Source organism: Macaca fascicularis, chromosome 6 (assembly GCF_037993035.2).
Source record: "Macaca fascicularis isolate 582-1 chromosome 6, T2T-MFA8v1.1".
NCBI lineage: Eukaryota > Metazoa > Chordata > Mammalia > Primates > Cercopithecidae > Macaca > Macaca fascicularis.
Window position 1 is genome coordinate 137,790,099 of NC_088380.1, and position 25,977 is coordinate 137,816,075.

At 41.3% G+C, this 25,977-nt stretch overlaps 1 protein-coding gene across 18 annotated transcripts in view; it reads left to right on the top strand.

The window, feature by feature from the left end:
* The first annotated feature begins 6,741 nt into the window (after positions 1-6,741).
* CDC42SE2 (CDC42 small effector 2) overlaps positions 6,742-25,977 on the top strand; it is a 129,269-nt gene continuing 110,033 nt past the window's right edge. For 8 of the 18 annotated variants that reach the window (XM_073994164.1, XM_073994165.1, XM_005557689.4 and 5 more), the window contains exon 1: positions 18,134-18,256. The gene's annotated coding sequence lies outside the window, so the exon portion shown is untranslated. Of the gene's footprint in view, positions 6,819-11,236; positions 11,349-12,633; positions 12,712-18,133; positions 18,820-25,977 lie in introns of those variants that run through there. The other 10 variants (XM_045394204.2, XM_073994166.1, XM_073994170.1 and 7 more) reach the window with 6 other exon arrangements.

Sequence of the window (25,977 nt, forward strand, 5' to 3'; positions counted from 1 at the left end):
TTACAGTCTATGTCAGCTAAATGAATTCAGTACTTCACATTTTGTCCTTTTGCTGCAGTTTCTCCATCTCTTACCTGGCTGAAAGTAAATCCTCAAGCAGTTTGTTCAAGAAGAACTCACAGGGGTTATATTGCCTGAATTCTTTCATATTCAGAATTGTACTTCTATTACTTTTATAACTGAAAGACAATTTAACTGGACATAAAATTGTTGAGTCATGCTTCCCTTCCCTGAGGACTTTGGGTTCCTTGAGGACATTATTCTACTGAGTTCGAGTCAGGGCTATGAAAAAATCAGGCTGGGCGTGGTGGTTCATGCCTGCAATCCCAGCACTTTGGGAGGCTGTGGCAGGCAGATTACCTGAGGTCAGGAGTTCAAGACCAGCTTGGCCAACATTGTGAAACCCCGTCTCTACTAAAAATATAAAAATTAGCTGGGAGTGGTGGTGGGCGTCTGTAATCCCAGCTACTCGGGAGGCTGAGGCAAGAGAATTGCTTGAACCCAGAAGGCAGGGGTTGCAGTGAGCCGAGATCACCATTGCACTCTGGCTTGGGTGACAAGAGTGAAATGTTTTGCTGCGTTTTTTTGGTCTTTGACATTCAGTAACTTTTTTGCTAGGATATATTTCATGTAGGTTGGTCCATAATAGAGTTAAGTTACGTTTTATCTGTAGAAATAATTTTTCTTGATTTATGTCTTTAAATACACATGATGGTTCTTTTTCAGGGTGGGTGAGGGTCCATGTTTGTGAGGACACCAATTATGCATATGTTGGATTCTTTTCTTATCTTCCTTACCTATATTTTTCACTCAAATCCTTTTTTTTTTTTTTTTTTTTTTGAGACGGAGTTTGGAGTGCAATGACGCAACCTCAGCTCACTGCAACCTCCGCCTCCCGGGTTCAAGAGATTCTCCTATCTCAGCCTCCTGAGTAGCTGGGACTACAGGCATATGCCACCATGCCCTGCTAATTTTTGTATTTTTAGTACAAATAGGGTTTCTCCATGTTGGTCAGGCTGTTCTCAAACTCCCAACCTCAGGTGATCTGCCCGCCTCAGTCTACCAAAATGCTGGGATTACAGGCATGCGCCCCTGCACCCAGCACTCCGATCCTTTTAAATGCTTGCTTTAATTCCATTTTATTTTGTAGATTTTCCTCAATATTTTGCTCTATGTCTCTTGCTAGGTTTTTAGTAATACCTTTTATTGAGACAAATAGTATTTAGTATTTTTGCAAAAATACTGAACAAAATATTAGCAAATCAAATCCAGCAATGTATTTAAAAAGGTAATATCCTACAACCAATGGTTTAATATTAGAAAATCTATGTATATAATTTTTCACATCAACAGATTAAAATAGAAATGCTGTATGATCATATTAAAAATGTAAAACAGCCAGGTGAGGTGACTCATGCCTGTAATCCTAGCACTTTGGAAGGCCAAGGCGAGTGGATCACGAGGTTAGAAGTTCAAGACTGGTCTGGCCTACATGGGGAAACCCTGTCTCTGCTAAAAATACAAAAAACTTAGCCGGGCATGGTGGCAGATGCCTGTGGTCCCAGCTACTCAGGAGGCTGAGGCAGGAGAATCACTTGAACCTGGGAGGTGGAAGTTGCAGTGAGCTGAGAATGTGCCACTGCACTCCACCCTGGGAGACACAGTGAGTCTCTGTCTGGGAAAAAAAAAAGTAAAACAATTATTTATTTATTTATTTATTTATTTATTTTTATAGATAGAGTTTCACTCTTACTCAGGCTGGAGTGCAGTGGTGGGATCATAACTCATTGTAACCTGGAACTCCTGGGCTCAAGCAATACTCTCACCTCAGCCTCATAAGTAGCTGGGATTATAAGCACACCAAGCCCAGCTAATTTTTAATTTTCTTTTTATAGAGACAGGTCCTTACTTTGTTTCCCAGCCTGGTCATGAAATCTAGGCTCCAAGTGATCCTCCTGCCTTGGCCTCCCAAAGTCTGGGGATTACAGCCATAAGCCACCATGCCCAGCCATAAAACAAGTATTTTACAAAATTTGACAGCTATTCATAATTTTAAAAATTACTTACAATTTTTTAAAATAATTAAAAAATTTTAGTACATTAGTAGTAGATGGAAACTTCCTTAACTTGATTAGAGTATCTATACTAGAAAATCTAAAGAAACATCATTCTAAATGGGAAAATATTAAAAGCATTCGTTTTTTGTTTTTTTTTTTTTTTTTTGACACGGAGTCTCACTCTGTTGCCCAGGCTGGAATACAGTGGTGCGATCCTGGTTCACTACAACCTCTGCCTCCCAGGTTCAAGCGATTCTCCTGCCTCAGCCTCCTGAGGAGCTGGGACTACAGGCGCATGCCACCACGCTTGGCTAATTTTTGTATTTTTAATAGAGACAGGGTTTCACCGTGTTGGTCAGGCTGATCTCAAACTCCTGACCTTGTGATCTGCCCATCTGGCCTCCCAAAGTGCTGGGATTACAGGCATGAGCCTCCACGCCTGGCAGAAGCATTCCCCTTTAAAACAGGAATGAGATGAAGATTCCCCTATCATTTTTTCTATTTAATCTTCATTGGTGGTCCTAACCAGTGCAGAGGCATAAGGATTGTCAAGGAGGAAATAAAACTGTATTTGTGGTTGATATGATTGTTTACCTAGAAAATCCCAAATAATTTTCAAATTAACAAGATGTCTGATGTAAAACAAAAGTCAATTGCATTACTACATACTAGCAGCAAACAACTAGAAAACATAAAGAGAATAAACTGTTTACAGTAATATCACAGAATATCAACTATCTAGGAATAAAGCTAACGGAAGTTAGCCAAGACCTCTTTAGGGGAAATTATTATAAAACATTGTTAAGAAATATGAAAAAGTTCTGAATAAATGGAGAGCTATACCTGTGTTAATGTGTGGGAAGACGTATTATTATGAATGTGTCAATTGTTCCCAAATTTATCAAAATATCCAATGTAATTCCAATTAAAATTCCTACAAGAGCTTTAATAGAACTTGATAAGATTACTCTAAAATATATATTGAATAATAATAAGTGTCCATGAATAGCCAGGTTACTTTTTTTTTGATACAGAGTCTTGCTGTGTCGCCCAGGCTGGAGTGCAGTGGTGCAATCTCGGCTCACTGCAACCTTCACCTCTTGGGTTCAAGTGATTATCCTGCCTCAGCCTCCTGAGTAGCTGGGACTACAGGCATACACCACCACGCCTGGCTATTTTTTGTATTTTTAGTAGAGATGGGGTTTCACCATGTTAGCCAGGCTGGTCACGAACTCCTGACCTCAGGCAATCCGCCCACCTTGGCCTTCCCAAGTGTTGGGATTACAGTGATGAGCCACCACGACCGGCCAGGTTATTTCTAAAGAAGTATCAGAGAGAGAGGATTTGTCCTAGTAACTATCAATATTTATTATGAAACTAAAATTAATAAGATGGTGTGTGATTGGTGCAGCATTAAAATTAACCAATGAAATAGAATGGATATCTTAGAAACAGACCCACACATAAATGTTTGATATATGACAAAGATGCCATGTCAGAAAAGTGAGGAAAGGAGAATCTGTTTAATAAATATAGCATGAAGAAACTGGATTCCTACCTGGCACTATATAAAAAAATCTCCTCCATTTGATTTGATGACTTTACTGTCAAAAACAAAAGTTAAAAACTCTTTGTAATTAACATCTACTAAGCAATATTAAAATTGAGAACTTTTGTCCAACAGCTTTATTGATCAGAAAAATGCAAATAAGGACTGCAGAGATTAGCTGGGTATGGTGGTGCATGCCTGTATCCCTAGGTACTCAGGAGGCTGAGGTGGGAGGATCACTTGAGCCCAGGAGTTCAAGGTTGCAGTGAGCTATGATTGCACCACTGCACTCCAGTCTGGGCAACAGAGTGAGATGCTGTCTCTAAAAAAAGAGCATAGGGAGACATCATTTTACATTTATTCAAAAGGCAACAACTTAAGGAGTCTGTGCTAAGTGTTGGGAAGGCTGTGGATCCAATGAAAGTTGGTTCTGGGGCATAATGGGTACTAAACAACAACAAAAAAAGAAAATGCAAATTGGCAAATTGTGTCATTATCACTCCAAATTGAATATTCCTATACCCATGAGCCAACAATTCTACTGTTAGGTATACATCAAGAGAAACTCTTGCACATATACAGCAGGCACCAGGTACAAGAACAATCAAAACTCCACTTTTTACAAAAGCAAAAACTTGGAAACAACTCATACACATGCCCATCTACAGGAGGGTGGATAAATAATCTGTGGTATATTTCAACAGAAAGTGTTACACAACAATCAAAATAAGTAATTTACAATGACAGCAACAATATGAACTTATATTGACACGATTATATTGATCTGTAATCCCAGCACTTTGGGAGGTTGAGGTAGGAGGATTGCTTGAGCTCAGGAGTTAGAAACCAGCCTGGTAAGCATAGCAAGACCCCAGGGTCTCTTAAGAAATCCTATGGTAATATTGGCTCAGCAGTTACAATAAAGATACCACATGAATCCAGCATGTCAACAAAAGGGGGAACTGGAGGGAGGGACAGAGAGAGAAGTAGGGTTATATGAGAACCCTCTGTACTTTCTACTCTGTCAACCTAAAACTGCTTTTAAAAATTTCATTAATTTTAAAATTTTTAAATGCATTTTTAAAGAATATATAGATACAATAAAACTATATAAAAACAAAGCTTAGAAATGATGAGCAATAACATAGCTACTTATCAGAATTCTTAACAAATAAATGACTTATTTTAACATTTTGTGCATCGGTTTTATTCAATTACAATATATCTGTTAACAGAATGTGAAACTCGAACTGAAATTCTTTTGTACTGTGCAAAAGAATATGTTGGGCAGGTCTTGACTGGAGTAGAAGGCCATAATAATCCTCTTGGAGTTCCTTCTTTTCTACACCAAGAAATCACTGTGGAGATCATTCTTCTTACTAAAGGTAATCATTTTCAAGAAAACTTTCATCTTTTCCCCATTTAGAAAATTTCCATCAGCTTGTCAAACAGCCAAAATGTTAACATCAAGGAAGTTAATTTCCTTTCTCTTTTAAGCCATCAGCCTCTTCTAACAGGTTCTTATATTTTTATCTTTGCATTTAACATGCTCTTTAGTAGGATAGAATATGCAATTTTATATTGTGAGAGAAAGGAAAACTAAAAAAAGAAAAAAAAATTGTCTGGGAGACAGTACATGAATAGCAGACTACCACATGGAAATAACATTGCCCAGGTTGAATCCCATATGTGTGCAATTACTCTTCTAAGGAGATCACTCCAGGTAATATAAAACTGTTCCAATTAATAAAAAATAAACCAGGGGCTGGGTGTGGTGGCTCGTGCCTGTAATTCCAGCATTTTGGAATTCTGAGGAGGGTGGATCACTTGAGCCCAGGAATTCAAGACCAGCCTAGACGCATAGTGAGACCTTGTCTCTACAAAAAAATAAAAATTAACTGGGCATGGTGGCACACGCCTCTGGTCCTAGCTACTTGGGAGGCTGAGTTGGAAGGAGGATCACTTGAGCCTAGGAGGTCAAGGCTGAAGTGAGCCATGATTGTGCCACTACACTACAGCCTGGGCAACAGAAGGGGTCTCAAAAAAGAAAGAAGTAAAAAACAAAGAGAGAGGGAATGAGAGGAAGGAAGGAAGGAAAGAAGGAAGGAAGAAAGGAAGGAAGGAAGGGAGGGAGGGAGGGAGGGAGGGAGGGAAGGAGGGCGAGGGAGGAAGGGAGGAAGGAAGGAAAGAATCACGGAAGTACTATAATTTCATTTCAAGTTCTCACATACTATCTTTTATGAATGAAGTTTACAAGCAGCTTATCGAGGATAATTAATTAAAGTAATTAAAGCAAGACTATTTTAAAGTTCAAAGGTTTTGTATGATATGTTAAGCATATGTTCATATATTTGAACTTTACTCTTAAAGCAACATCATTAGTACATTTTGTCCTCCTGCCTGACTCATTATCACATTCTAAATAAGGTCAAACTTCTTATCAGCCAGTTGCCGTGGCTCACGTCTCTAATCCCAGCACTTCGGGAGACCGAGGCGAGTGGATTGCCTGAGGTCAGGAGTTCGAGACCAGGCTGGCCAACATGGTGAAACCCCCGTCTCTACTAAAAATACAAAAAAAATTAGCCAGGCATAGTGGCGTGCGCCTATAATCCCAGCTACTCAGGAGGCTGAGGCAGGGGAATTGCTTGAATCAGGGAGGTAGAGGTTGCAGTGAGCTGAGATGGCGCCACTGCACTCCAGCCTGGGTGACAGAGTGAGACTTCGTCTCAAAAACAACAACAACAACAACAACAACAAAACTCCTTATCATGATCTAGTGCCTCTTTCTGCAGGTCCAGCATCATCTGGGCCCACATGCACCCTTCCTCTAGCCTTGAACTCATTCTCTAGTTCCCTAAAGGCATCAAACTCTCGTATCTTTCTGATTTTATACATGTTGTTCTTCTACACACAGAGAATTTCACCTTTCCCTTCATTCTTGGGTAATTCCTCTCAAGCATCTGCTCTTTTAGGAATCCTTTCTGGACCCCCACAGGTTAAGTCAAATGTCCTCCACTAGATCTATCTCTATGATAATACTTCTCAACTGCCCAACTTCCTCTTCGCACAGGGGTAATGCTGGAGCCGGAAGCTGTGGTGACAGTTTCTTGATTCAGCAGCTTCCTGCCTAGAGATAGAGCCAGAGCAGGGGATGGGCAGAGTCTGCATGTGGCTGTAGGACCTCTGTCAGAGAATGAAGCACTCATCTCATGGTAAGGCTGGTATGAAAGCAAGGTCAAGACTGAAAGCCATATCCTAAATAGAGGGTTAAAAAAAGAGAAGCAGCATAAAGCTGTTTGGGTGTATGGGAGATGAGCTTGGGAATACCTCAGCGGCTAAGGGATGTCAGAGGTAGTATGAGGTAAAAAGAGCTGTTGGAATACGTAACAGTGCTGAGTTGCTGGATTGTCTTCCACCATTCTTCATCACCATCCCAACAGCTTAAGGATACAGATTTCCAACACGAACTCCCTACTACCATAGCCACACAATAGGTAGACAGCAAAAATCTGTTGCATTGAATTGATCTATTAACTCTCCCTTAAAGACCATTCTTTAGACAGGCTTGGCACAGTGGCTGATGCCTGTAATCCCGGCCCTTTGGGAGGCCGAGGTGGGTTGATCACCTGAGGTCAGGAGTTTGAGACCAGCCTAACCAACTTGGTGAAACCCCATTTCTATTAAAAATACAAAAATTAGCTGGGTGTGGTTGCACATGCCTGTAATCCCAACTACTCAGGAGGCTGAGGCAGGAGAATCGCTTGAACCCAGGAGGTGGAGGTTGTAGTGAGCTGAGATTGCACCATTTCACTCCAACAAGAGCGAAACTCTGTCTAAAAATAAAAAAAAAAAAAGAACTTCTTACAAAGGATACTTTTCTAGGAAACCTCTCATCCTCACTATGAAGGATTGTCTTTTGACAAATACTTGCATTATGTTTTTTTGGAAATCTCTCATAGTCACTTTCAGTGTTCTATCTTGCATTATACATGTTTGGATGTGTTCTATATTTTCCGAGTCCACTTTAGGAGAAAGACCACTGTCTGAATCATCTCTGAAGATTCCACAAGGCTTTCTATCCGGTGGACACACCACAGATTTTGTTTTTTCTTTTTAAAAAAGTTTTATTATACTTTAAGTTCTAGGGTACATGTGTACAACGTGCAGGTTTGTTACATAGGTATACATGTGCCAGGTTGGTTTGCTGCATCCAACCACTCGTCATTTACATTAGGTATTTCTCCTAATGCTATCCTTTCCCCAGCCCCACACCACCTCGACAGGCCCCGGGACACACCACAGATTTTACAGATTTTTTTTCACATGTGTATAGAAATAATAAGTCTTGGCTGGGCACAGTGGCTCACTCCTGTAACCCAGCACTTTGGGAGCCCGAGGCGGGTGGATCACTTGAGGTCAGGAGTTTGAGACCAGCCTGGCCAACATGGCGAAACTCTGTCTCTACTAAAAATAAAAAAAATAGCTGGCCCTGGTGACCGGTGCCTGTAATCCCAGCCACTCGGGAGGCTGAGGCAGGAGAATTGCATGATCCCAGGAGGCAGAGGTTGCAGTGAGCTGAGATGGTGCCACTGCACTCCAGCCTAGGCAACAGAGTGAGACTCCATCTCAAAAAAAAAAAAAAAAAAAAAAAAAAAAAAAAAAAAAAAAAAAAAGAGAGAAAAAGAAAGAAAGAAAAGAAAAGAAATAATAAGTCTTTAGGTGGCTGTTGTGCGTTGCTCCTATTACCCACCATTTCTGATTTGCTTTAGTCTTCATTCTTGCATAATGGGTAGGTTAACTTAGAAAGAAAAAACAAGCTTATGTAGAACCAAAAGTCTAGTCCAATGTTTTTAAAGGAAAAGCAAATGACATGAATATATAATCATCTACTGAAGTTACTTTAAAAAGCAATGAAGTCAACATGCTTTCTACAGTGCAAGATAGATTTTTGTTTTAACCTAGTTATCATGGTTGCCAAGTATTACTTTAACTATGTAGCTTCGATTTGTGGTATGTTTTGGAAATGAAATTAGAAATCTGTGTACCACTTATACCCTGATCCTCTGATTGAAGTGTGACTCATTATAACTAAGAACTGATGGTTGAAAAAAAAAATCCTGTAAGTTTGCTATGTGCCAGAGTGGGAAATACGTGTATGTGTGTGCTCATATATCTATAATTATCACTTATCAATTATTTATGTTTATTTTAGAATTAACAAAGAGTAAAGGAGAATTTGGTGAAATATTTATTTAAAGTCTAGTGCTAAGCTGTCGGGTACCATAGTCACTAGCTACACATTCCTTCTGAGCACCTGAAACGTGGCTATTCTGAATTGAGATGTGCTATAAGTATAAAAAATTCTGAATTTGAAGTCTTACTTTTAAAAATGTAAAATATATCATTAATACATTTTAGATTAATTGCGTGTTGAAATGACAATATTTTAAATAAATTATATTATTAAAATTACCTTTACATTTTTTTCATGCAGCTACTTGAAAATTTAAAATTACATATGTGCCTTGAGTTATATTTCTGTAGGATAGCATTGGTCTATTGTATGCCATAATTTAGTTACTTTTACTATTAAAAGATTGCAAGAGAGCCGGGCGCAGTGGCTCATGCCTGTAATCCCAGTACTTTGGGAGGCCAAGGCTGGTTCACAAGGTTAAGAATTCAAGAGCAGCCTAGCCAACATGGTAAGACCCTGTCTCTACTAAGAATACAAAAATTAGCAGGGCATGGTGGCGTGTGCCTGTAATCCCAGCTACTCAGGAGGCTGAGGCAGGAGAATTGCTTGAACCCAGGAGGCGGAGGCTGCAGTGAGCTGAGATCATGCCACTGCACTCCAGCCTGGGTGACAGCACAAGACTCCGTCTCAGAAAAAAATAAAAGATTGCAAGGAAGTTGTGAAAAAAATTCCACTGTAATAATAGAGGCAATTTATTGATAGTCTACTGTGCTGCAGGCATTGAGATTTTATATGAATTATTAAATTTAATTATTGCCACATCTTATTAGGTAATTATGTAGGCATTATTATATTTTATGATGAGTAGACTGGGACTCAAAGATGTTAAGAAAATTGCCCATAAGCCCAAGATCAGATAATCTGCAAAACAAACCCATATCCGCCTGACACTAGAGACCATTCCCTTTTTATTAAGGGACTTTGTCTTTCCTCTGTCTTTCGTCTTCAGCGACTGGCACCATATGCTACCAGAAATTCTATTACCACCCACAAATGAGAGGACTACCAGCTTGTTACTCCAAAATAATGTCACATTTGCTTTTTTGCCCAAGTGAAAATAACACAATAAGTCCCCATTTGCCAAATTATCAGGAATTCCATTCTTTTCCCATGGTTTCCCCTCTCCTGTATAATCATAAACAAAAACCCCAGGCTTGTTTACTAGTGCCTGAGAATTGATGCCTTTGTCTTTATGGCTTGACAATGGAGTGGAAACTCAGATACACTCTTGAGGCTGGAGGGTCACCTCAAAGCTAGTCTACAGAAGAGTTGGGTCTGTGACAGTGGCTGTGTTTTCTATTGCTGTGTGACAAATTAATACAAACTTAGTGGGCTGAAACAACATCTGTTTATTAGTTCATACTCTCTGTAGGTCAGAAGTTCAGCACGGCATGGCCAGGTTCTGTGCTCAAGGTATCAGGCTGAAATCAAGGTGTTTGCAAGTCTGAGTTCTCATCTGGAGGCCTGGGGGGAAATCTGCTCCCAAGCTCTTTCTGTTGTTGGTAGAATTCAGTTCCTTGAGGGTATAGGACTAAGGTTCTGTTTCCTTACTAGCAGTCAGCCAAGGGCCACTTTCTGCTCCTAGAGGCTACTTGCATTCTTTGCCATATGGCCCCACCCCATCTTCAAGTCAGCAACAAAGCATCACGTTCTTTTCATGCTTTGAATCTTTCTGACTTCTCTTTCTGCCACCAGCCAGAGAAAACTCTTCACTTTCAAAGGCTCATGTAATTAGACCAGGCCCACTCAGATAATCTCCTTCCATTAAGGTCAACTATGACACACAGCCTAATATAATCATAGGAATGCTATCTTATCCTATTCATAGGTTCTGGAGATTAGGACCCAGACTACTGGGGGAAAGGGGTGGTGCATTTTTACAATCTGCCCATCACAGTCCTGGGGATTAGGTAGGGCATGTACACCACCACAGTGACAGTGGCAGGGAACAAAGCCATCAGAACACTCCCAACTACCCAGACCAGCTAGTGGTGGGGTCAAAAGCAAGAGCTGAATCACTATGAGGGAGTAACACCTTCTGGGAGAGGCGTGTAGATGGGTGTGAAGAATCCTGGTTTGCCATCTTCGAACTTTACTTCCAATTTTTACTCACCATGAACTTTCTTTTTTTTAAAAAAATTATTATTATTTTAGTAGAGATGGGTTTTCACCATGTTGGCCATGTTGGTCTCAAACTCCTGACCTCAAGTGATCTGCCTGCCTCGGCCTCCCAAAGTGCTAGGATTAGAGGTATGAGCCACTGTGCCTGGACTCATCATGAACTTTCTTTATGCAAGCAATGTGTATCTTTGCGCTAGGAGGAAGTGGCAAGATTTCTGTTCCACTTGGTAATTTTTTTTTTTGAGACAGAGTCTCGCTCTGTCACGCAGGCTGGAGTGCAGTGGCACGATCTCGACTCACTGCAACCTTTGTCTCCCAGGTTCAAGCGATTCTCCTGCCTCAGCTTCCCAAGTAGCCAGGACTACAGGTATGCGCCACCATGCCTGTCTAATTTTTTGTATTTTAGTAGAGATGAGGTTTCACCATGTTGCCCAGGCTGGTCTCAAACTCCTGAGCTCAGGCAATCCACCTGCCTTGGTCTCCCAGTGTTCTAGGATTACAGGGGTGAGCCACTGCGCCCGGCCCCACCTGTTAAATTTAAGGGCACCAAATCTCCAGGTGCTTTGAGAGTATCTAACAAGATACTCCATTTCTCCTCTTCCTGGATTCCTGGTGAACCACAGAGGTGGGAGACCCCTTGGTGCTTGCTGAGTGGCTTCCTAACACACACTGGTGCTAGTTCTGCTGGTTCTTCTGGGCTAAGGGGCTTCCTCAAGGTACAGGGAGAAGCATCCTCTCCTCTGCAGTCCTGTTGCTGAGTCTTAATCGCCAGCAGACTCCACTCCCTCTTGTTACCTGCCTTTTGCACTTCATCTTTCTGCACTCTTGTATGCCAGCCTGCCAATACTCAACTCAAGATCCATTGTGGTTCTTGCTCTCCCTGGGAAGAAGAACACACCTTTAAGATGCCAATTTCTGAACTTTTGCTCACTAACCTTTGTGCTTCCTAAATTAGTGCCACATCCCCTTTCTCTTTATTGTTTTTTTTTTTTCTGTGTGAAATCTACCACAAGCTTTATCGCCATTATTGTTTACTTGTTAAGTCTCTTTTAGCTGACTCATATTTTTAACTTTAACAAACATGTAAAGGAAACTTGTATTGCTACCATATATGTAAAATTGGTATTACTTGCCATATATAGATGTTAGCTGTTTAAAAAAAAGACAAAGTAGTTCTTAGTTACTTAGTCTGTAACTTGACTTAGCAGAGTGACCTCAAAAGGCTCCCTTCCTCTTCTCTGGTTGTCCCCAGAGACATTTTGTTACAATTCCTAACTTTTTTTTTTTGAGCTGAGGGGCTGCAATGCAACTGGATCACAGGCTATGTGTTGAAGCTAGACAAGCTGCACGTACCCTAATCTACCTCTCTCCATCCTTCCACTCCCGAACCCAGTGAAGTGTATCACCTAAAATCATCTCCCACACCACCAGAGGTGTGCAATACATAGTTTGGGAAACACTGATCTTACTACCTTCTTCACAGAGACCCACTTCGAATTCCTTTCCCTTTGAAAAATCTTTTCTAACTAATTCAGACCCTCAGTGATCCCCTCAACCACATTCATAAAGCTACTGTGTCTATTTATTCAAATGTTGATGTGTGATATTTCATTAAAGACAAAGACTATGCTTTATACTGAACTTTTCCACAGCACTCGGTATGCTACCTGGCAAACAGCAGGCATTCAATGAATATTTGTGGTTTGATGAGCAGCAAGGGTCAGCCACAGGTAAGAGTGTAAAGCAAAATTTGACTTAGCTTTCCTTCCTATCTTTGGCTGCTTCAGTCACAGAAAGGACCACTGTCTATGGTTCTTCTGACAGTTGGTTATTTTCTCCTTTCTCAACACATTGCACGATTCCTGATTTTTCTCGATCTTCCCAAATCACAATTCATGTGCCGTATGTCTCATTACCTTATTGACTAATTAGCTAAGATATCTGAGGTTTGCCATTAGATTTTATGATGCTTGCCTGTGCCTTATATTCTTTTTTGGTATCTTCTATCACACTAAAAACAGACTATGTATATCTTACATACACTCAATAGATATACTGTATGTTGTATACATAAACAAATACATGTTGAATAATTTGTTTCTTGGAGTATGCCTGTTATATCTTTAGGAAAAAAATACTAAATTCCAAAACTAATTTATATAACAATGGTCAAGTGGATTTACTAAGTTTGCTACTAGTTAATGTTCACAGCACAAGTATAGAAAGCTTTGTAGTTCTGACTCAGAATAATAACAATTAAATCTTCCCTCTGCCTTTCCTCTTTCTTTTGATTCACTTGACCCATTCAGATGTTCCTATAAAGGAGCAATTTCAGTCTCTATAGCTTTACACAGACCTAGTGGTTTCTTCTCTTGTATCCCAAGCAATTGGTACATATGTCTAGTTAGGAATGATCATCTAATTTATCAGCAGACCTAGACACAACTGAGAATGAAAGAAGACACAAATAACTATTAAGCCAGGACAAGAGATTCCTGATAAATCAGGAAACATGGTCATACTACTTTGAATGTAGTTATGTATTAAATGTATGTCTCTTGTCATTCAACTGTAAAGCTGTGTTAAGTTTGGGCCTTATTTCTCTTAGCTTCTTTTGTTGCCTGGAATTGTGTCTGGCATGTTGTGGTGGTAGAAGAAAAGTTAGTGCTCCTTTAAAAACATTCATTTACTTAAACATTATACTATATTGATGTAGAACTCATACCATCCCATTTGGGGCCTTTTACGAGCCATTTTCTCAATATTACAAATGTAGAACAATGAGCTTAATTATATGCTTGTGTAATGATAATAGCTAGCTTTTACCAGCACAGCCTGTGCCAGGCCTTGGGCTAACAATTTTACTTGAGTTCTCTTATACATTTCTCAAAACAGACCTCACAGGTAGGTAATACTATTGGTCTCATTAAACTAGAAGACAAGATAGGTTTAGAAAGAACTTTGTTCAGAGTCACCTAACTAATTACGCAGCAGAATTTGTATTTGAACTCCGGACTCTGACTCCATACACCATGTCTCCTAAATGTTAGAAAGAACTGCTATCAAATTTTGGAAAGCAGATTTAAAAAACATTAATAGTGGCTGGACACCGTGGCTCATGCCTGTAATCCCAGCACTTTGGGAGGCTGGGGCGGGCGGATCACCTGAGGTCGGGAGTTCAAGACTAGCCTAGAGGATATGGTGAAACCCTGTCTCCACTAAAAACACAAAAATTAGCCAGGCGTGATGGTGGGTGCCTGTAATTCCAGCTACTCAGGAGGCTGAGGCAGGAGAATCCCTTGAACCCAGGACAGGGAAGTTGCAGTGAGCCAAGATTGCAACACTGCAATCCAGCCTGTGCGACAGAGTGAGACTCCATCTCAAAAAAAAAAAAAAAAAAAAAAGAAGAAGAAGAAAAAATTAACAGGCCAGGTGCAGTGGCTCATGCCTGTAACCCCAGTACTTTGGGAGGCCGAGGCAGGCGGATCACCTGAGGTCAGGAGTTCGAGACCAGCCTGGCCAACATGGCAAAACCCTGTGTCAACTAAAAATACAAATATTAGCCGAGCGTGGTGGCGGGCGCCTGTAATCCCAGCTACTCGGGAAGCTGAGGCAGGAGAATCATTTGAACCTGGGAGGCGAAGGTTACAGTGAGCCAAGATTGTGCTATTGTACTCTAGCCTGGAAAACAAGAGCAAGACTCCATCTCAAAAACAAAACAAAACAAAACAAAAAAACCAAAAATTAATAGTATACTTTTAGGGAAAATCTATTTGCTTTAAAAATTTTAAGGAAAATTTATTTAAGTAAAAGATTGCAGAATCAGGCCAATGTGGCTGTTATATGAGCTCAAGGCTATTTAGCAGTTGGTTAGAACAATGTGTTCCTTCCTGTTGTCTTTGGTGTAATGTTTCCACTTGTTATGGACTAATAGGAATGCAAAACAGTTTCTTCTGGACTATAATAGTTGCATTTATTTTTATCAGTATTTTCACTGTATATTATGTGAGTAAATTATGAACAGTGTCTATTTTTTACCCTTGTCTTTCTTTTGGAATAAGATTTTACTCAGTAACAATTTTAAGGACAGTGTGCAGATACATCATAATGACTCTAGAAAAATTTTATGGCCTGCGCGGTGGCTCACGCCTGTAATCCCAGCACTTTGGGAGGCTGAGGTGGGCGGAACACGAGGTCAGGAGATCGAGACCATCCTGGCCAACACGGTGAAACCCCGTCTCTATTAAAAATACAAAAAATTAGCCGGGCATGGTTTCGGGCGCCTGTAGTCCCAGCTACTCGGGAGGCTGAGGCAGGAGACTGGCGTGAACCCGGGAGGCGGAGCTTAGTGAGCCCAGATTGCGCCACTGCACTCCAGCCTGTGCGACAGAGCAAGACTCTGTCTCAAAAGAAAAAAGAAAAAAAAGAAAAATTTTATTTAGTATTACTGTAATTACAAACTACAGATTAACATTGATGAAATACATTGTCAATGTTTTTATAAACAAAAGTCTTTACTTTTATTAAAAAAATCAAATTGTTATGTAATCTGTAGCTTTAAATTGTTTTAAATCATAAAGGATAAATTAAATGTATAAAGAGACTTCTATGAATATAACATTGAGCAAATAATTATGCACACATACTCTACAAAAAGTATCATCCAGGCCAGACGCTGTGGCTCACGCCTGTGAGCACTTTGTGAGGCGAGGAGGGCGGATTGTGTGAGCCTGGGAGTTTCAGACCAGCCTGGGCAACATAGTGAGACCCTGTCTACCAAAAATACAAAAATTAGCCAGGTGTGGTAGTGTGCATTTGTAGTCCTAGCTCCTTGGGAGGCTGAGGTGGGAGGATCACTTGAGCCCAGAAGACAGAGATCGCAGAGAGCTGAAATTGCACAGATTAGGCCACTGCACTCCAGCCTGGGTGACAGAGTGAGACCCTGTCCCAAAAAAAAAAAAAAAGTGTCAATTCAACTGAATGGCATTGTGTACTTGACTTTTTTTTTTTTTAACTGATGAGAAGGGTATATGAATAGCTATAGCAACTGAAATTATATTGTGCTATTCAATCACGTAATGTTCTGTTACAAAATATGAAAAATCTGAAAATAAATGTTTACATAATGAATACTACCCTTTATAGGTAAATGATAGAAAATTTACTATTTTTCATGGCTGAGGAAGGCATTCACACAAGGTTACTACATTTGTAATTCAAAGGGAGGCTTATAAGCACATATATCAAGTTCAGGAATTTTGTTTTTTTTTTGTTCTAGGAACTTTTTAGAATTAATAGTCTTTATGTAACCTTCCTATACTCTATCATGTTATTCTCATTCAATAAAATAGGATTGTAGTGTATCATTGGTCAAAAAACTGCATTAAATGTCAAGTAAATGGTTATCACTGTACTCAGAGAAACTGGAAAATCAAAATGCTTATGGTATGATGTAGATAAAGATCTTATGGTTAACTGAAACAGAAACCAAGAGAAAATTTAAAATTAAAAAAATTGGTCATTTTTTGTTGCTTTAGTTTTTTTAATCTCAGGGAATTTTAAAATTTTTCATTTATTCTAGGCACTTGGGATACATCAGTTGAACAAAACAGACAAAAATCCCAGCTTCTACTAGAGAAGGCAGACACTAAAAGCTAAACATATCAAATAAATACAGTCATACCTCAGTATCCGAGGGGGACTGGTTCTAGGACCCCAACCAATATCAAAATCCTCTCAGGTCTATGATATAAAATGATATGGTATTTGCACATAACCCACATATATCCTCCTGTATACTTTATCTCCAGATTACTTATAATACAATGTAAGTACTATGTAAATAGCTGTTATATTGTATTGGGTTTTTTTTTTGTATTTTTAAATTGTTGTATTTTTTTCCCCAAATATTTTCCATCTGTGGTTGGTTGAATCCAGGAACGCAGAACCCATGGATACGGAGGGCTGACTGTGAATTACAAAGATTGTTACAAGGTGGGAAGTGTCATGGGAAGAAAGGAAAAATAGCAAGGTAGGAAAGATTGAGAATTTTTTTTTTGGAAACAGGTGTCACTCCGTCCAGCCCAAGCTGGAGTGCAGTGACCTGATGATGGCTCACTGTAACCTAACTCCTGGCCTCAGCCTCCAGAGTACTTGGGACTATAGGCATACGCCATTACACCAGGCTATTTTTTTGTGTGTGTGTAGAGACAGGGTGTCACTATGTTGCCCAGTCTGTTCTATTTTGAAGGTACAACCAACAAGCTTTCTTCACAGATTGAAAGTGAAAATGAGAGTATGAGAGCAGTTATGGATGATATAAAGTTTTTGACCTGAGCAACTAGAAATCCTCGCCATCAACCTAGAATGGGGAAGACCATACACTACTTATTATATTCAAAGTAGTACAGGTTTGAGAGCTTACTTCAGTGGCATTACGCTCTTTCTCTATCCTTTTGACCTCACGATAAAGTTTTGTAGGTATTTTGGTGGACTGCTGGCTGCTAGATAGGAAACTCATGTTTCTGATTTCTGAGATATGTAAAATACACACCCAAAGGAATCACAGAAGTCCAGTACATGTGTAATTTTCACTCATTTCAAATGCCAGGTAGATGATCTCGGCCTTAACCCAGTTAATGACGGATTGAACAATTCTGACTTTTACATGAAAAAGCAGTGGTCAGAGGATGGGCTCTCAACTGCCACTGAGAGACCCCTCGTCCCAAACCGCTCAGCACCCACCCACCCTCGCATGGGCACGTCCACCGCCCCACAACGTGAGCAGACGTCGCTCCTCCGTAAGGCTGTCCGCTGCCCGGGCTGGGGTGGGAAAGGGCTCCCGCAAGCTCCCGCCCAGGTTTGGTCGCCATCTTTCGGAGCGTCCTTTCCCGCGACTGCTGCAGCCCCGGATCTCAGGCGTCCGTTAGTTACAGAGGCCAATTCCTAACCCCCGCGGCTCGAATCCCGGGGGTCCCGCCGCCTGACTGCCGACCCTCCCATCCCGGAGGTACGGCGGGGGCGGGGCCCGGCCGGGGGCGGGGCCAACATTGCGGCCGCCGCAGCTGCGCAACGGCGCCCGCCCCTCCAGCCCCTCTAGGGGCGCGCGCCGCCTCTCGCTCCGCCCAACCGGCGCGCGAGCCTGGGCGGGGAGGGGGAGCAAGGAAGCTGCGAGCGCGCCGGGGAGCGCAGCTGCAGGCGTGGGGGCGGCAGGAGCCGCGGAGCCGGCGCTGAGAGGGGCTGCGGCCGGAGCGGGCGGCAGAGACAAAGGCGACGGTGAGTGCAGTGCCAGCGCCAGTCGCGCGTCGGCCCCTACGCCTCGCCCTCTCGGCCCCTTGGGCGGGGTCCCGAAGCCCCGAACCCTCGTCCCTGAGGGCTCTGGGGTGAGCTCGGCCCGGCCCTGCCAGCAGCGCGCTGCGGGCTGTGGGCTGAGCTTGCGTCTCCATTTCAGGTTTGGGCGAGGTCCTTATACCCTAGGACCCTGCCTTAGGTTTTTTTTCTGTTCCCTCTGAGGAATGGTTACACGCTCAGTTCATAATTCACGGCAGGCGGACGGCTGAGGCAGCCAACTGACCGCCTGATGTAAAATGGAAAGGCAGACCCTCTCCCCCCAACTTTTCAGGTCTGGAAGTCGGGAGGGTGGTGCGAGGGGCGGGCGGGGAGGGCCCGGGGTCTCTAGGTGAGGGTCTCGGGGAGCAAAGACACCTGGCTGCGGAGCCCCGACTCTTCGCCGGAGGCGCCGGATGCGTTCCGTCCGCGGGTCCTGCCGCGGTTCTCCCCGGGCCCCGGGCGTGAAAACCCCTGGCCACCTCGTCGCGGGAGCTCAGCTACTCTTACAGGTTGTTTTACCCAGTGCTTGCTGCTTTAAGTTGCGATTTTAGGCAACGGGTGTGGTAGGTAGCGGCTCCTTGATGCCGCATTCACAGCTGAAAAAAACCCCGATCCGCTGACTTCACTCTGTGTAAGAAACAACACTGGGGATTTCTCTTTAGCTTGCAATTACTTTAAATTATAAGCTTTTTTAGGGGAATTTTGAGGGGTGATGTGCAGTTTACAAAATTTAAATGTTTCGTTGAAGGACCTGGCTTATAGTATGTGCTCAGTAAAGTATTTGTTGAATGAATGAATCTTGAAATATCAGACAAAGCTTATCTCACATCTAGTAAAATTCAGGCACATATCCTCTTGATTATGATTAAGGAAATAATGTCGGCAAACAACATGTATTTTTGATATACGTTTGTTTTTAGTTTTTATCCCACATAACATACTGTTGTGAGTCGGTTCTTACTCTCAATACTATGAACACAGAAAATATATATCAAGTGTGGATTTTCTCTTTTGGTTTGAGAGAGGTTGGTATACGTTTTCTGTTTCTTAAAAACAGGCCTTATTTCTAACCTTTAAAAATAATGGAGAAAAAGCGGGAGTGGGACTGTATTTTGACAACCACCTTTCTATTTCATTATGAATAAAGAAGTTTATGTGTTTTTGAGAAGGGACTGTGGTATGGTCTTGCTGCATTTTGAGCAAAGGAGAACTCTAAATTTGGGGGGGAACTAATGTTGCAGTAATATAATAAAATGTCACCATTTACTCAACAGATATTCATGAAGCACCTGTTTATGGGCTGAGACCTGTGTTGCACACTGTTTCTGGGCACAAACAAAATCCACAATTATCCTTTTCTTAAACTTGAATGTAAAGTTCTTTCCTTATTATTTATGTCACAAGTGGTGACTGTCTTAAACCCCTAGTGGCTACTTAAGTTGGGAAAGATGGCAGGTGAACTGCAGGAAGTGTAAATTCATAACAACCTTTAAAGGTTAATAAGTAACTTTGTACAGCTAAAATTATTGGGTTGAGCTTTTATATTGTCACTTTAATAGAATCTATCTACATTTTAAAACGAAGAGGAAGACATTTAATAAACTAGTGTTTTAATTCTCTCCCTTGTCCCTATTAGGAGACTTTGGTACAGTGTATTTATTGAAGGGTAATGTACTTCTGGTCCTATTTTCTGTAAATAATCTTTGTAATAACATTTTCTATTTTAAAAAACCCCCAAAGATAAACAGTGGATTCCTTTTCTATAAGAAATGTTTTAAAATAAAGCTTCATTTCAGGAATTTTATTTTGTCTTTGTGTTCACCATTTACAAATAAATGCAATTTATAAACTTGATAGTGCTGAAAAGGGAAGATTATTAGTAATAATTTGTGGTTCCATATGTGGACTTATTTTTTAGTATTTCAACTGTGATAAAACTACTAATTAAAAAGGATGAGATTTGTAGTTTTGCATTTATTCTGAACATAAGGTTGCATTGCCTATTTTAATCTATATATGTGTAAAAAACAGTAATATTGTATTTATTTCAGGAATCCAGACTAATGTGATCCAAAGTCAGTCTTGATCATTATGAAATAATGTAGATATTAATTTTTTTATAGTTAGCTTTTGTATTTAAGTGGGCTCTTTTGACTGTTAATGCTTATAATACTTATTATTGTTAAAGATAATGTTTACATTCAAATAGAACTTTCAGATTTTGGACTTACGGGCTACTAGCTGTTTTTTTTTTTTTTTTTTTTTTTGAGATGAAGTCTGGCTCCTCACCCAGGCTAGGGTGCAGTGGTGCGATCTTGGCTTACTGCAACCTCCGCCTTTGGGGCTTGAGCTGTTTTCCTGCCTCAGCCTCCCATGTAGCTAGGATTACAGACATGTGTCACCACGCCCTATTTTTTGTATTTTCAGTAGAGACAGGGTTTCTCTCTGTTGGCCAGGCTGGTCTCGAACTCCTGGTCTCAAGTGATCTGCCCGCCTCAGCCTCCCAAAATGTGCTGTGTTAGCTTTTTATTGTTGTTTCTAGAAATAATAAGGAAAATAATGCTTAAAATTTAATGATAGAGAATTGTAATACTTTTTCTTTAAATGTATATTTCTCGGAGGAAGAGTTACCTGACAATATACCACTGATAGTCTGGTGTTGATGACATACCTAATTGTAAATGGTAATAGTGATGATAAAGAACAAGTAAGTAAGGTATAATGTGTTCAGTGAAAAGTGTTTGGCTTTTTTTTTTTTTTCCTGGATAAGCACATTATCAGAATTCTTGACAATCAGCAGCTGCGTTAAAATATATTTTTCCAAGAAATCAGCACTCATAATTTATTTATTTATTTATTTATTTGAGGCAGAGTCTCGCCTTGTTGCCAGGCTGGAGTGCAGTGGTGCGATCTCGGTTCACTGCAACCTCCGCCTCCGTGGTTCAAGCAATTCTCCTGCCTCAGCCTCCCAAGTAGCTGGGACTACAGGTGTGCGCCACTATGCCTGGCTAATTTTTGTAGTTTTAGTAGAGATGGGGTTTCACCATGTTGGCCATGATGGTCTTGATCGATTGACCTCATGATCTGTCTGCCTCGGCCTCCCAAAGTGCTGGGATTACAGGAGTGAGCCACCGCCCCGGCCATAATTTTTTTTTGTACCTTAAAAATACTAGTGTTTTCAAAGTATTGTTTCTTCCTTGGAGTAGTTCGTAATGTTTTGAGGCTAAATAAATTTCAGGATTATCTTGTGTTATAATTGCTGGAATATTTGAAATGTTGGTGTTTTCTTCATCAGGGTGTATGTGTCTGTTGGGGAGAGGGTAGTTCATTTTTTTGTAAGACCTTTTAGAATGATTTAGAAAGCATTTTTTTTTTTTTTTTTTTTTTTGAGACGGAGTCTCGCTTTGTCGCCCAGGCTGGAGTGCAGTGGCCGGATCTCAGCTCACTGCAAGCTCCGCCTCCCGGGTTTACGCCATTCTCCTGCCTCAGCCTCCCGAGTAGCTGGGACTACAGGCGCCCACCACCTCGCCCGTCTAGTTTTTTGTATTTTTAGTAGAGACGGGGTTTCACCATATTAGCCAGGATGGTCTCGATCTCCTGACCTCGTGATCCTCCCGTCTCGGCCTCCCAAAGCTGGGATTACAGGCTTGAGCCACCACGCCCGGCCTAGAAAGCATTTCTTTTTCCTCAGATGTAATTAATGAAGTGATTAATAATGATACTAACATGGCATATTGCAGCTGTGCTCATATTTGCCTGTGTAGATAGTGAGAGTTTTAATTTAAAAAAGTTTATTTAAATACTTCATAACTAATTTCTCACATTATTTTCTGAGATGGGTTACTGTTATGTTTTCAAGTTCCAGTTGTCTTTTTTAAAATTACGAAAGCGTTTATTTAGATTCCTCATCTGCTTGAAGATGAATCTGGGATATTTTGTTAAGGTTTTATAAGATTTTTTTCAAAATTAAAAATGCAAATTGGTTTTGATCTGCATTGTTCTTATTCTCAATTTTCATGAATGAAATATTTTAACATTTTATTGAACATTGAATGTTAGTAATATTTTAGTCAGTCTCAGAGGGGGACATAGTTTTCCTGTGCCTTCTTGAGAGGAACTTGAGAGAAGCACATGCATGTGCTTACTTTTTTTTTTTCTTTTTTTTTTTTTTTGAGACAGTCTGTCTCTCAGACTGGAGTGCAGTGGTGCAATCTCGGCTTACCACAACCTCTGTCTCCTGGGTTCAAGTGATTCTCCTGCCTCAGCCTCCTGAGTAGCTGGGATTACAGGCGTCTGCCACCATGCCTGACTAATTTTTGTATTTTTAGTAAAGACGGGGTTTCTCCATGTTCGTCAGGCTGATCTCGAGCTCTTGACCTCAGGTGATCCACCCACCTCAGCTTCCCAAAGTGCTAGGATTACAGGCGTGAGCCACCGCACCCGGTCAAGCTTATTCTTAATACTAGCTAGTTAGGTAAGGGCATTTTATTTCTGTTTTTTTCATACTACCTGGAAAAATGTGGAATTTAACTTTTTATTTTTATTTTTCGAGACGGAGTTTCACTCTTGTTGCCCAGGGTAGAGTACAAAGGCACGATCTCGGCTCACTGCAACCTCTGCCTCCCTGGTTCAAACGATTCTCCTACCTCAGCCTCCTGAGTAGCTGGGATTACAGGCATACACCATCATGCCCGGCTAATTTTGTATTTTTGGTAGAGATGGAGTTTCTCCATGTTGGTGAGGCTGGTCTCAAACTCCCGACTTCAGGTGATCTACCTGCCTCAGCCTCCCAAAGTGCTGGGATTTGAGGCGTGAGCCACCACGCCCAGGTTGCTTTTTTTAAAAAAAAAAAAAAAAACAAAACAGAGTCTGTTGCCAGGCTGGAGTGCAGTGGTGTGATCTCAGCTTACTGCAACCTCCGCCTCCTGGGTTCAAGCAACTATCCTCCCTCAGCCTCTCGAGTAGCCGGGACTACAGGTGTGTGCCAACATGCCTGGCTAATTTTTGTATTTTTAGTAGAGATAGGGTTTCACCATTTGGCCAGGATGGTCTCGATCTCTTGACCTCGTGATCCGCCCACCTTGGCCTTCCAGAGTGCTGGGATTACAGGTGTAAGCCACAGTGCCAGGCCAGGAATTTAGCTTTTAAATTATTAATTTTATGCATCCTGCCACCTTAGTTCAAAGCTTAAGTATACTTGAATCTTTCTATAATACTAACAAATAATGAGTAGTGCAGGATTTAGCTGAGACTGATTTGGGCCCCCATCCAAAGGGAGTTCCTGAATAGAAATGCCAAAAAGACTTGGTAATAAGTTATCTTAATCCTGACGCTGTAAAATACCTGTTAATGTATTTTAGTCAAATAGATTATGGTAAAACATACTCTTTTTCCTAGAAAGTATTAGGTTAAGCTCATATTAAATCTAGGTACCTTTGAAAGTAACTAAATGATGAGCCCTGATGTATCTGTTTTCTTGCTTTGCCCACTTAGAAACTCATGCTGTGATTTCATATGAAATCTGTATGATCGAATTTTTGTATCTTGTACTAAAACATAAAATTATTGACCGGGCATGGTGGCTCATGCCTGTAATCCCAGCACTTTGGGAGGCTGAGGTGGGCAGATCACCTAAGGTCAGGAGTTTCTGAGACCAGCCTGGCCTCTGAAACCTTGTCTCTACTAAAAATACAAAAATTAGCCGAGCATGGTGGAGCACGCCTGTAATCTCAGCTACTTGGGAGACTGAGGCAGGAGAATCATGGGAACCCGGGAGGCAGAGGCTGCAGTGAGCCAAGATTGCGCCACTGCACTCCTGCCTGGGCAACAGAGCGAGAGTCCATCTCAAAAAAACAAAACAAGCTGGGCGCGGTGGCTCACACCTGTAATCCTAGCACTTTGGGAGGCTGAGGTGGGCGGATCATCTGAGTTCGGGAATTTGAGACCCACCTGGCCAATATGGTGAAACCCCATCTCTACTAAAAATACAAAAGTTAGCCGGGCGCAGTGACTCACACCTGTAATCCCAGGCACTCGGGAGGCTGAGGCAGGAGAATTGCTTGAACCCAGGAGGTAGAGGTTGCAGTGAGCTGAGATGGCACTACTGCACTCCAGCCTGGGCGACGGAGCGAGACTATCTCAAAAAAAAAAAACAAAAAAAAAAACAAACCAAAAACAACTGGCCGGGCTTGGTGGCTCATGCCTGTAATCCCAGCACTTTGGGAGGCCTAGGCAGGTGGATCACGAGGTCAGGAGATTGAGACCATCCTGACTAACACGGTGAAACCCCGTCTCTACTAAAAAATACAAAAAATTGGCCAGGTGTGGTGGCGGGCGCCTGTATTCCCAGCTATTAGGGAGGCTGAGGCAGGAGAATGGCATGAACCCGGGAGGCGGAGCTTGCAGTGAGCCGAGATCGTGCCATTGCACTCCAGTCTGGGCAAAAGAGCGAGACTCCATCTCAAAGAAAAATAAAAATAAAAAAATAGAAACAACAGTATAAAATTAATTTTGTTTCATTTGACTTAATAAAACATTCACTTTTTGTTTAGTAAAGCAAAAATGAATTTTGAGTACATTCAACATTGTGTATGTTTTACACCGTATATATAGTGGGAATTTATGGGTATCTGTAGAACTGAAAGGTTTAATGGGTGGACCTTGGTAACGTTTAAGCAAAAAACAACTTTCAGTGTGCCTTCAAAACCCTCCCTGTAGACTAAGTCTTTCTCTGCTTCTAGATGAACTTTTAGTGTGATCAGATAGCCTTTTAAGTCACTTTTAGGTAACAAAAAGTCCTCTGGCCACTTGTCAGTCTTATTTTAGTCATTAGAAGGTACAGTGTAGTAGTGTTCAAACCCTTGTACATTTCAGAACTTCTCTTTGGCTCAAAACTGCTGTGAACCTAGAAGCTTGTTTTGGAAAGGAAGAGTTCTAGTTAGTTGGCTTCTCTTTTTACTTTGCCAGGTCTTCTTCAGTATGGTATTCCTACCACTTCAGGATGCAGCTCAGTGGAGAAAAGATAAAGGGGGGAAGTTGGGAAGGTATAGTTTTATTGTGGCTCATCTGATTGTGATCTGGCATTTTTGCCTTCTGAGTTGGCCAAGTTGTGCAAAGCTGACTCTTTCTTCAGGAGTGCTGGAAATGGTTGAGGAGTCTATGTCTAGGAAGCTCCAGCTGTAATTCCTGAGATACAGTTCTCCAGCTTCCTTTATCTTGCAGGTCCATTTTGCCCAGGGTGAGATTTTTCTTTAGTCTTGAAGGTAATTCTGTAACATTTTAACCAGAACTGCCTCTGATTTATTGAGGATATTTCATAGACACAATTTCAGTAATTCCACTGGGGTCTCAGCATCCTGTCTTTCCAGCTCCTTCCATAATATACAGTAGACCCTCTGAATCATCAGATTTCACATCTGAGGATTTAGCCAGCCAAGGATAAAAAGTATTTGAAAAAACAGTAAGAACAACAAGGTAAAAAGCTACAGTATAACAATTATACGTGGCATTTATATTTGATTAAGTATACATAGTCTAGAGATGATTCAAAGTATACGGGTGGATGTGCCTAGGTTATATGCAAATAGCGTGCCATTTTATGTATGTAAGGGACTTCAGCATCCGGGGATTTGGGCCAGGGTGGGGCGGGGTTCCTGGAACCAGTCACC